This window comes from Periplaneta americana, chromosome 11, assembly GCF_040183065.1.
Source record: "Periplaneta americana isolate PAMFEO1 chromosome 11, P.americana_PAMFEO1_priV1, whole genome shotgun sequence".
Lineage (NCBI taxonomy): Eukaryota > Metazoa > Arthropoda > Insecta > Blattodea > Blattidae > Periplaneta > Periplaneta americana.
In genome coordinates, this window is record NC_091127.1 from 93,381,994 (window position 1) to 93,397,115 (window position 15,122).

The window sequence follows — 15,122 nt, forward strand, 5'->3', positions numbered from 1 at the left end:
AATAATAACAGGCATTTCCCATATTTATTCTGCGTTTAATTTCCTCTCGAGTGTCATTTGTTACTGTTGCTCCAAGATATTTGAATTTTTCCACCTCTTCGAAGGAAAAAATTCCAATTTTTATATTTCCATTTCGTACAATATTCTGGTCACGAGACGTAATCTTATACTTAGTCTTTTCAGGATTTACTTCCAACCCTATCGCTTTACTTGCTTCAAGTACAATTTCCGTGTTTTCCCTAATGGTTTGTGGATTTTCTGCTAACATATTCACGTCAACCACATAGACAAGAAGCTGATGTAACCCGTTCAATTCCAAATCCTCTGAGTTATCCTGAATTTTCCTAATGGCATATTCTAGAGCGAAGTTAAAAAGTAAAGGTGACAATGCATCTCCCTACTTTATTATTATAATAATATAATAGTAATATTGAATTAATAACATAAAGTAACACAGTAAAAATAAGGGCCCCATACACGCACAGGCAAGTCTCCTCGTGTATGGGCGAAAAGTAACAAGGCTTTTGGCCTTGAGACAAGTCTCCAGACTTCTAGGATTGCTTGAAATTTTCCGACTGTATTGCTCTCCAAATCAAGTGGCAGAAAAAGTAAACATAGAAACAAACGATAATGCAAGCATCTGATCGAAATTTCATTGTTACATTTTGGTTTTCCAGTTCTCTGTAGTGAAATGGCGGCAAGCTATGAGAGCTAAAATTCAAGGAACTATTATCATGCATTTCTTTTTAGAATATATAGAAATCTATAAATATTTTCCATTCTGATGAAAAATAAAAAAAGTTATAACAACACTTATAAAGCGAAACTATAGATATACTATTTGAAAATAGCGCAAAGAAATCGCGAACAACTAAACACCTAATCATGGAGGAATTGTATTTCTCGAGTGATCGCATTTCTCCATGGGAAATAATTGACTTTAATGACCTCTTATGTCTCTCTCTCTCTTATGTCTAGGAGGTAAGTCTGAGCATGTATGGGCAACATAGGTGGAGTTATGGAGGGTCATGGGGGGGTACTGCCTCCCCCAAACTTGTCTGAACTTTTTTCTATTAACATTAGAAAATATTGAATGCAAAAGACTTTTCTTGCTTAATGTCTTCAGATCATGTATCTAGACTATAATATTCATTTTAAATTTCTGACTATATAAGAATTTCTATAGGTACCTCATTCGAGGAATGGAATAGAGCTGGGGACGGAGCGAGTAGAACTGTTGAGTTACTCGGTTCTATCAATTTTTGTGCTTGGCAGTGGAGCACCGAAGTTACTCAGTTAACCGTAGCTGTTACAGGTCAGTTCAAACGTTGAGTTCACGTGTTTTACTTAATTCTAGCAGACAAGAACGTAGATACTGATGTATTTAAATATTTTCTGCTGCAGGAGAAATTATTTCCTTGTCCCCAAGGCGGGCTGAAAGGCCTCTAGTATTGAAGAGGAGTTCATCCTACTATACTGTCAAATGGGCCTAATGAACACTGACAGTCTGAACACATTAATGTACATAATAATAATAATAATAATAATAATAATAATAATAATAATATTATTATTGAGCAATTCCACGTGTAACTGACTGACATTTACAGTACACTTTGACAGCAAAATGCCTGCCTAAATTGTATAATGGGTTGAAATTAGACTGTGTCACTGCAGGATTTGATAGATGAAAGTGTACACTTAAGATACATATAAAAATAAACGTCTTTAATAGAAAAAGTATACTATTTATTTACGACCAAAGTGTGTGTAACTCACTGACTTAAATGTTAACTCTCTCTTCGGGTGAACATGGTTCTCCACAGATTTCTCTGAATTGCCATTCCTGATACAATTTTGCAATAGCATATGACTCTGTTTGGAGAAATAAATTATTACTAAAACTTCAGAAATTAGGTATCTCCAGCAATATGTTCAGATGGATATCAGAATTCCTTAGTCAACAATTCATTGCCACTAAATTCAATAACTCACTTTCTAGGTACAGACAAACATATCGAGGTCTACCTCAGGGCGCTGTCCTCAGCACAACTTTATTCAATATTTATATAAATGACACCCTCCCTATTAGAGGAATCAAACATGAAAACAGCACTATTTGCAGATGATATAGTTTTGTGGACTTCCGGATCTTACAGACATAGAGACAAAATTCAAAATTCTGCTCTTAAAGCTCTAAATCAACTACATGAATGGAATACATCAAATTTGATGACACTCAATTTAAGCAAAAGTAACTACCAAATATTTTCACTCGGTAAAAAAGAAAGAGAATTCAATATCCAATACAATGGCCAACACCTTCCTAGGACTTATGAATCCAAATATCTTGGAGTTATTTTCGATAGTAAGTTAACATGGAGCAACCATTTGAAATACATTTCTGAAAAAGCTCCCTTCTATAAAGACTAGCAGGAAAGAAATGGGGATGCTCTAGAATACTTTGAACACTACATACAAAATGTTTATACAGCCAGTGCTGACATACTGCGGAGAAATTTTGATTACTTCACCTTTCATAAACGACATAGAATATGTTCAAAACCAAGCTCTCAGACTCATTACTGGTGGAATCAAAACAACTCCAATAGATTCTATGAGATTCCTCACTAACATTAACAGCATCAAAATGACAATAGAAGAAAAAGCACTGATTCAATATGAAAAACTTATCAGATTACCAGGAAACAATTGGCATTCATACAGTCCTCTCTGTAGATTGAAAACTCAAAAAAGTTTCATATCCATTGTTCAAGAATTAAAACAGAAAATCAATATCCCGAATTTAAAAGAAAACTTACAAATTAAACCAAACCCTTTAACTCTATTAAATATAGAATATAATCTAAATTTAACAGAAGAAATACTGAAATCAGAAGTAAACACTGAAATAGTGAAACAGTTGTCTTTAGAGACAATTAATATTAGGTACCCTCCACAAAACTGGCTTCATTTATACACCGACGGATCCTTGATCTCCAGAGAACAAGGTGCCGGTGCAGGTGTTACGTGCTGTCTCTTCTCACTTTATAGATCTCTTGGATATGGAACAACAAGTTTTGATGGTGAAATCACTGCAATAAGGGAAAGTCTCAGGAATCTTCTATGCCACATCAATAAATTTAGGAATGCAGTTATATTGTCAGACTCCAAAACAGCTATTCTATCAATAGTCTCTAAACACACACATTCATCTCAAACATCAGAAATAACTAAAATGCTCTCTCAATTAATATCAGTCAATAAAAGAATTGTATTCCAATGGATACCATCCCATTGTGGAATGCTGGGAAATGAGAATGCGGATGCTTTAGCAAAGAAGGGCAGCACTGCTACTTACAGACCTGTTACTAAATCTACATATTACTCTGTGAAAAGATTTATTAAATCTACATACTTACACTTCAACAAACAAAATTTAATAACACAATCCCAAGGGAAAAAATGGAACTCTCTGCATCAAAATCCACAGTTAATTCCCGATTTACCACGAAAATAGTCTGTAGCTGCATTTAGATTGGCAACAGGCCATGACTGTTTGGCCAAACACCTGCATAGAATTGGAATATATCAGTCCCCTAACTGCCCATTGAGCAATTCAAAATCTGTGCTTCAGTGGCTGGTCATGATAATATCTTTGAAAAATATTGGAGTGCAAGAGGTCAAATGACTTCATTGTCAAATGTCTGGCATTAGAAAACAACAACAATTTTGCAAAATTAGTTCGGAAAGGAAATTGTAATCTTCAGTTTAAGTTGAAAACGACCTCCAAACTACGATTAGTAATGGAGTTATGGCCGAAAAAGTGATGTGTAACTGACTGACTTCATTCTGTAACTGACTGACATCTCTGAATTTTAAAATAAAGTTGCACTTACAGAACCGTAAATTAGTACAAAATAATATGAAACTTGATAAGTAATAAATTAACACAACGATTAATTTAAATGAATAATATGTTTTCCAGAATACAAAAATTAGTTTGCTTAACCATGCATCTGAAATGACACAAATTAATGCAGATACAAGTATTACATAGGCCTACTTAATAACATATGTATTTCTTTCTCTGTTATTAAATACTGTACACTCAAGCCATATATATTGGTGTTTAATTTTAGGACTAGAAGAGTGTCACAGCAACCTTGACAGCGCTTATCACTCTATATGGCATCAACTCCCCAGCATAAGACAGTATGTTACATTATTCAAGTGCGTTCCTAATAATCTGGCACTGACCACCTTATCGATTACGATAAGGTGATGCAGATCACAGTTTATATTTCCCATGCCTATGGCTGTTATATATTATGTTCATAATAATAGATTAGAATCTTGAGTTCTACTTTTAGATTGAATTTGAACCATTGGAATTAAACACGTAGAGGCAAGCACTCCATGGCACTTGTTGACTCACTTATTTAGTCTAACATGTATGTACGGCAGGAACACTGTCAATATGTCACTTGTTATCTGAACAAACTTTAGTTTCTTTTCACACACGGAACCTGTGGATCTTTTGCACTGATTTTTCACAAGACAGTTGTGCATATTCTATGACATAGGGGTCTAACACTTTCACGTAATGAACTCCATGAGTTGCCGGAATAGGTACAAGATGTTCAAATCATTTTTCGAGATACTTCTTTCCTTCGTCTATCTCAATCTGTACTACCTCCTGAACAATAATTTGGATGTTTTTATTGCTCACAATGTTACAAAATTCTGTAGCGCTTTGTATCTTCTTCCCCGATTTCGCAGCCATCCATGCCATCCTTTTTACTTGGCCTCCAATCACATCCACGATATGACTGAAAGAAGTTCTATTCTATGTTAAATCCAAATATGCGAGCAAGCAATGTCACATTGCTCAACGTATACTTCTGTTTAAATGACTTGCTGCTCCATCTGAAAATATTTTTACCACCTCAATGTTCGGAAGAATCGCCAAAATTTCCGAAAACACTTATCGTAGACAAACATACACTGCATATTTGTCATGTGCTACATAATCTGACACTAATGCAGAGGATTTCTTCTGAACTTCCCTGTCACCTTCCTGTTTAAACCAGGCAACAGTAGTAAATATTGAGACCTGCTTATTGCTCCAATGAGCTGCCTCAATCTCATTTTGATCTTTTCAGGTGTAATTACTGCACATTAACAACAGTTCACGTGTAATTTCACCAAGGCCTTCCAAGTAACTAAGTACCCTGTAAGAATGAACACCATAACAGCTAAGAGAGTGACATGTTAGTCACTCACAATGCTGTTGCGGAAAACGAAATCACTTTAGAAGAAAATGTTCTAATACATTTTTATTGGTGATGTAGTAATAACGCAGAATACCAAAGGAAATTTTAATCTGTCAATTATTGTGCTGTGTGGAAGAGTTTTTGTATGTTTCTTGTGACGGACTGACCGTAACTTACAGTACAAATAATTATATTGATTTTAAGTTATTTAGGATTTTAGGATACTTCAACTAATTTCATATTTACTTCAAGGAAAGACCAAAATATAGTATATACAAAAAAGACGTCTCGAAATAAAGTAAATTTACATGTCCAAATTGTGACACGAAACTTAAGTATCTATACATTTTTTTTAAGTGTTTGGAATATGACAAGATCTGCAGCACGTTATAGACTAAAAGAAGGAGTATTTGAAATATTATCTTACGAAATAAGGCAATTTAAAGTATAAAGAAACATATTTCTTCAACAAAAATAGTCCTATATCAATTTCAAGAAGTTCACCTCAGTATGACATTTTCGTGGAATTGCTCTATTATTATGACTGTTATTATTATTACTAATATTGAAGTCCAGAATAACAGAGAAAGTATGGAATTGAACGGGTTACATCAGCTACTTGTTTATTCGGATGATGTGACTATATTAGGAGAAAAATAAACAAAAAATTAGGGAAAACACGGGAATTTCCCTTGAACCAAGTAAAGAGAGAGGTGTGAAAGTAAATCCCGAAAAGACAAAGTACATGATTATGTCTCGTGACCAGAATATTGTACGAAATGGAAATATAAAAGTTGAAAACTTATCCTTTGAAGAGCTGGAAAAATTCAAATATCTTGGAGTAACAGTAACAAATATAAATGACACTCAGGAGGAAATTAAACACAGAATAAATATGGAACATGCGTTTTATTATACAGTTGAGAAGCTTTTATCATCCAGTCTGCTCTCAGAAAAGCTGAAAGTTAGAATTTATAAAACAATTATATTACCGGTTCTTCTATATGGTTGTGAAACATTGACTTTGATTTTGAGAGAGGAACAGAGGTTAAGAGTGTTTGAGAATAAGGTGCTTAGGAAAATATTTGGACATAAGAGGGATGAAGTTACAGGAGAATGGAGAAAGTTACACAACACAGAAGTGCAGGCATTGTATTCTTCACCTGACATAATTAGGAACAATAAATCCAGATGTTTGAGATGGGCAGGGCATGTAGCACGTATGGGCGAATCCAGAAATACATATAGAGTGTTAGTTGGGAGGCTGGAGGGAAAAAGACCTTTGGGGAGGCCGAAACGTAGATGGGAAGATAATATTAAAATGGATTTGAGGGAGGTGGGATATGATGATAGAGAATGGATTAATCTTGCTCAGGATAGGGACCAATGGCGGGCTTATGTGAGGATGGCAATGAACCTCCAGGTTCCTTAAAAGCCAGTAAGTAAGTAAGTATTGTCTTTGTTTCTCGGAAAAAAAAAACACTACATCTTGCACGTTGGAGATTCTCCTCTATTTCTTTCGTCTGTGGGGGAGGGGTCGATTTTATCAATTTTAGCAGCACTAACTCGAATATGTCTTGGAATGTGGCTAGTCACTGCTCTCTTCCCTACTTGTTGTTTGGCAAATTCATAGCCAATTATATATATATATATATATATATATATATATATATATATATATATATATATATATATATATTCTAAGATTTGTAGGTGTGAAGGCTGCTGTGAATAAATATGGCTTAGGCATTGATGTAAATCCTTACTTTTTCTATCTGAAAGAATCTCGGGTTACCTGAATTAGGCCTATTCAAAATAATGTATAAATTAAATAATTAATTAAATGTAGAAAAAACAAAGGGACATAAAATAAACACATTCTCAACTCATAAATATGCAAATGAAGGCTTTAGAACTCTCTCAGCTGAAAATCTGATCGCCAACAAAAAGTTACACTATTAGTCACGTGGGGGTCAGTCTGACCCAGTGACATCACAACACGTCCTCACTCACCCAAGGTAACTGTTAGACTAACAACAATGACAATATCCGAAAGGCATCCTTGTTTAAGGAAGGTATCGAAATACAGAACAGTATGGCCAATGTAATAATGAAAATACAGCTAAATTTAAATACCCATGGGTCAATTTGATCCCCACATGACTACTTAAGGGTTAACAGTCACAGCTATTCGTTCATGCTGGGAAATGAAATTTCAGATGTTCCTCATATATACTGTATATGCAATTTGAAATTTATTAATAATTAAAAAAGACAGTAATACTACAACACAATCAAAGAAATATTTTGCACATTTTAGGATAGGCCTATACAGTGAAACCTTTGTATAGCAAAGAATGATATAAAGATGTCAGGATGTAGCAATAATTTATTTGATTCCAGCATACTTCTTATCTTTATAATCTTAAATGCCCCTCGTTACAGCAATGAAACAATTTTACTACCACTCTGTTACAATGATAAATAATGTTAAGCTCAATTGTTTCCATATATTATGTCTTGTCCTTGGTAGAAAGCAAGTATATTTCTAGAATCATCCACTGTCAACCCTTTTCATATGAATTAGTGCCCTAATAACTTTTCCACTTTCTTACAAAGTACGACAATAAATTGCTGTGGTTGACAGCTGTGTGTTTGCTGAGGTAATTACAGATAGCATAAGCATGCTGTATGACTTAATCAACAGACCTGGTCCACCACTATGCACAGTGGAATAGAATTATCTTATTTGTGGCCAAAATTAAAAACATTAATTTTTACCATATTCTTTACTCAGACTGTTGAAATTAGGACTATTTATCACTTTTAAGACAATAACTGCCCACATTTCTGAAGTTTTCAAGGCTCTGTTGAAAACATCTGTCAAATTGGGAGTCCAAGAATTTCTTCCTTGCACAAAATTCTCTATCTCTTGTATACTTTATTCTGTAATAATAAAGTATCCTCTGCCAAATAGCTATGTGCTGAAACACAGTTCACAGGGATATGTTTTCCATATACAGTCAACTCTGGCTATAGTGAACTCGGTTATAATGAACCTAAATCGTTGGTCCCGACCCACATATACATTAAAAAGTACATTAATATTTCCGTTTATAGTGAACCATCGCTTTGGTTATAGTGAACCTTGTATCCTGACAAATTCTTATTTGAAGTCAGACCTTCTTGTATAAAATTGAAAGAATGTGTTGAAAACAACATTCTAAGTTTCTTACTGCTTTAGCCAAAGGAAAAAGGTAGGATTAGTGATTCCTAGACAATGAGCTATACTGTAAATCCAGGCAACGTGTGACGACCTTGCCTCACTCCACCATCGAAGGGTTGCCATTCTGTTCTCAGGCACACTACTCTACTGTTATTTCTAATCCTCCACCGTTAAAGGGTTGTCTTTTGTTCTCAGAAACATTTCCATTATGACAGCAGTGAAACAACGGAAAATGAAATTGCCTTGTTTTATTAAAAGGGGACGGACATTATGTCCAGAGCATAAATGAAGGTAAGATTTAGATGGTTTTCAAGCTCCATCAACCCTCTCCCAGTTTCCATTAAGTGACCCGGGAAATTCCAAGTCTGAGTACGCAGTTACACCATAACAGCGTTTGTCATTTCTACCTGATCGTCTGTTTCTAGTGTTCCATCAGTAAATGCACTGTATAAAAATGTCGAAGCATAAAGTGTTTCTTTGGAAGGTAAGGCGAATATTATAAGTGACATTGAATGCGGACATGGGTCGACAGCATAGTTTAAGTAAATCAACTATGAGTAACAGTATACAGTGTAATCCATGCCACAAAAATTAAATATTTTATTTTCTTGTTCACAATTTCATTCATTTCTGTAATATAAGGTTAGGAACAAAATATGTAAGTCCGCAGAGGTTCATTATATCCAAAGTTGACTGTACAAGTTTTTTATGCACAGACACTGGCATTGGAAGCAACTCAAAGAGCATTACACCTCAGCAGTTTCAGTGCAGTAGTTTTCAAGTGAGGATCGAGGGCATATCGAAATACCAGAGCTATTAAAATAACAATAAACCTTTCAATAAATAACTCTATATCAACAACGGTAACTTCGAAAATGATTTTGGTTCAGGAAAAGCACTTTGGGCCATGGTCTCATTAGTTGAGTCGCTCCCATTTGGTTTGGACTTAACATGTAAACTCGTAAATTTCTATAATTAGCTCTCATTTGCCTATTTTTATTTCGATTCGATATGGAATATGTATAATGCATTCAACCAGAGATAAAATGGCGCTGATTCCATCTTGCAGTGTTTCACGTTCGGGCACAAATATTGGTGAATCTAAATTTTTTTCGTTGTTTGTGTGTTTAAATTACGGACAGAGGTTTGCTATACAAATCCGGCATAATTGGTTAGATTTTGTTTCTTTTTTTAGAAAGTTTAATATTTTCCCATCAATTACAGTCATATTATAGCAGACAAATTTGCATGCACTTTCGTTTCTTTGATATGTTGTAATTTCAAAGGGCGACAGAATCTTACTGGAGGCCTGGGTTATTTCAAATAATATTAAATGATGAAGTAATCATTCGCAGTGGAACAGTAGTTGTTGCAAACAACACAAACTCAAATTCACTGTGGCTTAATTACTTGGAATATAAGAATTTCTGTTTGTATAGTGCCTGGTATTAACTTCCATCGAATCCACAGCAGCAGATTAGTTCCAATTGCAAATTCGCTACTATTTGTTAACATGGTCTCGTAGTATTACTGCTACCTCAAATGAAACTAATCTTTTAGCAGTGTGTTCCAGTAAGAAACTTAAGGGAATTTCAACTCGTGTATCACTAACTTGTAGGCCTAAAGATCTGCATGAAAGTTTTGCTTTCTTAATACTTTGATAAAGACGGAAAATATTGGCATTCTGATTTTTATGTATAATCTGTTGATATATTTTTGTTTACTTAAATTATTATCTAATAAATGTGCCAACGCCTCATCACCCCTTCAAGAACAGGTGATGTATATCAAACAGTACTTTCTAACTTTATTTGGCATGGGGGGGGGGGCGAGATTTATTCACTTCCTGTTATAACACCATAGCAACATCTAATTCCATGGTGTTCTGTAAAGGGGGTTAAGTCATTTTTTGTGTAAGTAGAATTTTGTTCTCCAAGTGAATACACAAGTTATATTCTACAGGTGAGTATGCAAAAACCACCACCGCCACCACCTCCTGTTGTAACACCACAACAACATCTAATTCCATGGTGTTCGGTAAAGGGGGTTAAGTCATTTTTTGTGTAAATAGAGTTTTGTTCTCCACGTGAATACACAAGTTATATTCTACAGGTGAGTGTGCAAAAACCACGAGAATATATGAAAGGAATGTAAAAAAATTGCAAGGAACCCTAATGATATTGTTGTTGTTGTTTTCTAATGCCAGGCATTTGACAATGAAGTCATTTGACCTCTTGCACTCCAATATTTTTCAAAGATATTATAATGACCAGCCACTGAAGCACAGATTTTGAAATGTTCCGAATCCATTTCTTGGTTTGAGTTGCACAATGGACAGTTAGGGGGCTGATATATTCCAATTCTATGCAGGTGTTTGGCCAAACAGTCATGGCCTGTTGCCAATCTAAATGCAGCTACAGACGATTTTCGTGGTAAATCGGGAATTAACTGTGGATTTTGATGCAGAGAGTTCCATTTTTTCCCTTGGGATTGTGTTATTAAATTTTGTTTGTTGAAGTGTAAGTATGTAGATTTAATAAATCTTTTCACAGAGTAATATGTAGATTTAGTAACAGGTCTGTAAGTAGCAGTGCTGCCCTTCTTTGCTAAAGCATCCGCATTCTCATTTCCCAGCATTCCACAATGGGATGGTATCCATTGAAATACAATTCTTTTATTGACTGATATTAATTGAGAGAGCATTTTAGTTATTTCTGCTGTTTGAGATGAATGTGTGTGTTTAGAGACTATTGATAGAATAGCTGTTTTGGAGTCTGACAATATAACTGCATTCCTAAATTTATTGATGTGGCATAGAAGATTCCTGAGACTTTCCCTTATTGCAGTGATTTCACCATCAAAACTTGTTGTTCCATATCCAAGAGATCTATAAAGTGAGAAGAGACAGCACGTAACACCTGCACCGGCACCTTGTTCTCTGGAGATCAAGGATCCGTCGGTGTATAAATGAAGCCAGTTTTGTGGAGGGTACCTAATATTAATTGTCTCTAAAGACAACTGTTTCACTATTTCAGTGTTTACTTCTGATTTCAGTATTTCTTCTGTTAAATTTAGATTATATTCTATATTTAATAGAGTTAAAGGGTTTGGTTTAATTTGTAAGTTTTCTTTTAAATTCGGGATATTGATTTTCTGTTTTAATTCTTGAACAATGGATATGAAACTTTTTTGAGTTTTCAATCTACAGAGAGGACTGTATGAATGCCAATTGTTTCCTGGTAATCTGATAAGTTTTTCATATTGAATCAGTGCTTTTTCTTCTATTGTCATTTTGATGCTGTTAATGTTAGTGAGGAATCTCATAGAATCTATTGGAGTTGTTTTGATTCTACCAGTAATGAGTCTGAGAGCTTGGTTTTGAACATATTCTATGTCATTTATGAAAGGTGAAGTAATCAAAATTTCTCCGCAGTATGTCAGCACTGGCTGTATAAACATTTTGTATGTAGTGTTCAAAGTATTCCTAGAGCATCCCCATTTCTTTCCTGCTAGTCTTTATAGAAGGGAGCTTTTTCAGAAATGTATTTCAAATGGTTGCTCCATGTTAACTTACTATCGAAAATAACTCCAAGATATTTGGATTCATAAGTCCTAGGAAGGTGTTGGCCATTGTATTGGATATTGAATTCTCTTTCTTTTTTACCGAGTGAAAATATTTGGTAGTTACTTTTGCTTAAATTGAGTGTCATCAAATTTGATGTATTCCATTCATGTAGTTGATTTAGAGCTTTAAGAGCAGAATTTTGAATTTTGTCTCTATGTCTGTAAGATCCGGAAGTCCACAAAACTATATCATCTGCAAATAGTGCTGTTTTCATGTTTGATTCCTCTAATAGGGAGGGTGTCATTTATATAAATATTGAATAAAGTTGTGCTGAGGACAGCGCCCTGAGGTAGACCTCGATATGTTTGTCTGTACCTAGAAAGTGAGTTATTGAATTTAGTGGCAATGAATCGTTGACTAAGGAATTCTGATATCCATCTGAACATATTGCTGGAGATACCTAATTTCTTGAGTTTTAGTAATAATTTATTTCTCCAAACAGAGTCATATGCTAACTGAAAGTCAATAAATATTGCCAAGGTATCTTCTTTCTTGTTAAAACTGTCTTTTATTTCTTGGCCGAGGCGTATGACTTGTTCATTGGTAGAGTGTAGTTGTCGAAAGCTGGCTTGTCGTGGTGATAAAAGATTTTGGGATTCTAAATACCAAGTTAATCTGTTGGAGATCATGGACTCCATGGTTTTTGCTATCATGCTTAATAGTGCTATTGGTCGATAACTATTAACATCATGAGCAGGTTTCCCTTTTTTGTGAATTGGTACAATGATTGCTTTTTTCCAAGCTGCAGGAATTGAGGTGTTCCATGATAAATTGAAAATGGATAAAAGTACAGACTTGGCTTTTTCCCCCAGATGTTTAAAAAATTCGGAATGAATGTTGTCGGGGCCAGGCGATTTCTTGGTTTTTAAATTTTGTATAGCTAGAGTTAATTCTTTGGAAGTAAAATTTTGATGAAATATTTCAGGTTTTGTACTAGTAATATTGTTTTGATTATTTTTATGTAATTCTCTTATGATAAATTTGTCAGTTTTTTTGGTATAGGGATGTAATCTGTGAGAGTTTGAGTATTGTTTATTAAATGCGTTTGCTATATCTCTACTATCTGTTAGTGTTTTGTTATTATGAATAATAGGTTGGCTAGTATTTTCCTGTGTATTGGAAATATTCTTCAGAAATTTATATGTTTTAACGCTATCAGTTCTGTAATTAATATTTTCAATAAATTTATTGAAACTGTTCTTTTTTGCTGTTATGATTACTTTTTTAAGAATGACAGTCTTTTTCCTCCAATCTTGAGTATCTTCTGGTGTTTTGCTATGTTCTGCTTTGGTTCTTGCTTTATCTATATCTTGTTTCAATAAAGTCAGGTTTTCTGTCCAGAATGCGGTGTGTTTTTTTGGTTTGCCTCGTGGAATGTGCTTTTTTGCAATTTTAAGAAGGGACTGACAGAAATATTTGTTCAATCTATCTGAGTTTGTATTTTCCATTAGTAGTGTGTTGACCTTGAAGTGTTTGTCGAGTTCTGTTGTAAATAGTTTCCAATTCGGTTTCTTAAATTTCCTTGTTGTTTTGTTATTGTAGGGTTATTTTCTTCGGTTTTGGTGGAGATGGATAGAAGCAATGATGATTCTATGGCCAGATCCAGGGTCTTCAATTATTTTTTTCTTGGTTGCGTGATGGATATCTGATGTTACTAGTAATAAGTCTGGATTTGTACCAGAACCAGAATAATGAATGGAAGTAGGGGGATCTTCTTTTCTGTAGACAAGTTCTGCGGTTGTAGTATTTAGGAGGTCCATGATCATTTTTCCAGGTTGGTTTACATTATCGTAGCCCCAAAGTTGGGAGTGGGCGTTAAAGTCACCAATTATGATAGTTTTAGGTTGTATATCAAATAAAGTTAGATCAAGGGGATTATTAGGTGGGTTATAGGCACTGTAGATTTTGAAATGTTGTTGATTTTTCCATACTTCAATTTTTATTAGTTCTAATTTGTCTTGATTATCCATTTCTTTTATGATTTGAAAATTTGTAATTAATTTCTTTGATGTACCTGCGAGAATTCCACTACTGATCTGTCTACCTTTGGGTAACAAATTCATATTAAAACCTTTAAAATAAAAATATTTTAATTGGTCAGCATTAAGGTTTGCTTCTTGAATAAGGAAGATAGCTATATTATTATTTTATTGTGTATTGTTAATATTGTATATACCACTGCCACCGGGTGCTTGCCCACTTGCAGTGTAAATAAATACATACATACATTATCTGAGAGTATATTGGCTAGTTCAGTGTTCTTGGTTGATGTTATACCGCCAGCATTCCATTGTAAGATGTTTAGTTGATTCTGTACCATTAAAGTAGTCCCCGCCCGGAGATCCGATTGGGGGACTATTTTACCTCTGGATAATTTTACCTTAATGGTACTCATTTCATACTGGAGTGAAAAATGGCAAGTTGTAGCCGATTTAAGTGAACACCATATTTTAACGTTTTGCTGGCTACTTCATTCACACACAACCCCCAGAATGTCTGGAGGACCACACCTGCTGTTGGTCGACGGATCCATTGGACCTAGCTGGGAGGTCTTGTTGATCACCAGCTTTCCCTCCTTAAGCCACTGGAGGACGATTTTAGTGCCATAGCAGGTCAGCACTAGGAACAGAAAAGTAGAAAGAGGAGGAAGGAAAGGGAAATGAACCCCTAGGCCTCGAATGCTCTAATGCCGTCAGGGTCGAAGAAAGTAAGAGTTCAGTCAGAGGACTGGATAGGAAAGGGTAAAGAGGGAATTAGGTATTGGTTAGAGGAAAATTATACCAAATTTAGTCATTAACTCATCAAGCTGACCAGTGCTAATTGATGAGTAGCCCCTCCCTTTAGTTCAGCTTGTAAAATTACGCTTACTAACAGCTGCACCACGGGAAGGTAGGGATGGGACATTGGGTATTTGTCCAGGTTGGCTCCTTAAAGCCTTCAATGGGAAGGATTAATGGCTCTCCCCCCTGTATCCGACAGATACCCTTTTGCAGCC

General features: G+C 34.9%; 1 protein-coding gene across 3 annotated transcripts in view; it reads right to left on the reverse strand.

Moving 5' to 3' along the window:
• Positions 1-15,122, reverse strand: part of LOC138709195 (torsin-1B-like) — a 215,259-nt gene that overhangs the window by 92,096 nt on the left and 108,041 nt on the right. The gene's annotated exons all lie outside the window — the stretch shown is intronic.